The sequence below is a fragment of the Nicotiana attenuata genome, chromosome 3, assembly GCF_001879085.1.
Source record: "Nicotiana attenuata strain UT chromosome 3, NIATTr2, whole genome shotgun sequence".
NCBI lineage: Eukaryota > Viridiplantae > Streptophyta > Magnoliopsida > Solanales > Solanaceae > Nicotiana > Nicotiana attenuata.
Genome location: NC_031991.1, coordinates 29630952 through 29631188, shown reverse-complemented (window position 1 = coordinate 29631188; position 237 = coordinate 29630952).

Sequence of the window (237 nt, the reverse complement as noted above, 5' to 3'; positions counted from 1 at the left end):
TTCCCGCCCATACAGAGGATCAGGGGACCACTGAGGATCCTATGCAGACGGACCAGGCCTAGGGAGCTCGTTCTATATCCTTTCATTGACTTTTTGTGCTTATTGTGTAGTTGGTCATTGGGACGAATGCCAGCTCTATTCGTGGGGTTGCACCGTACTTTTTTTCGGTATTATCTGGATTGACTGTACATATTAGATTCTCATTTTACTGTTCTGTTGATTTGAATTTCTAGTTGG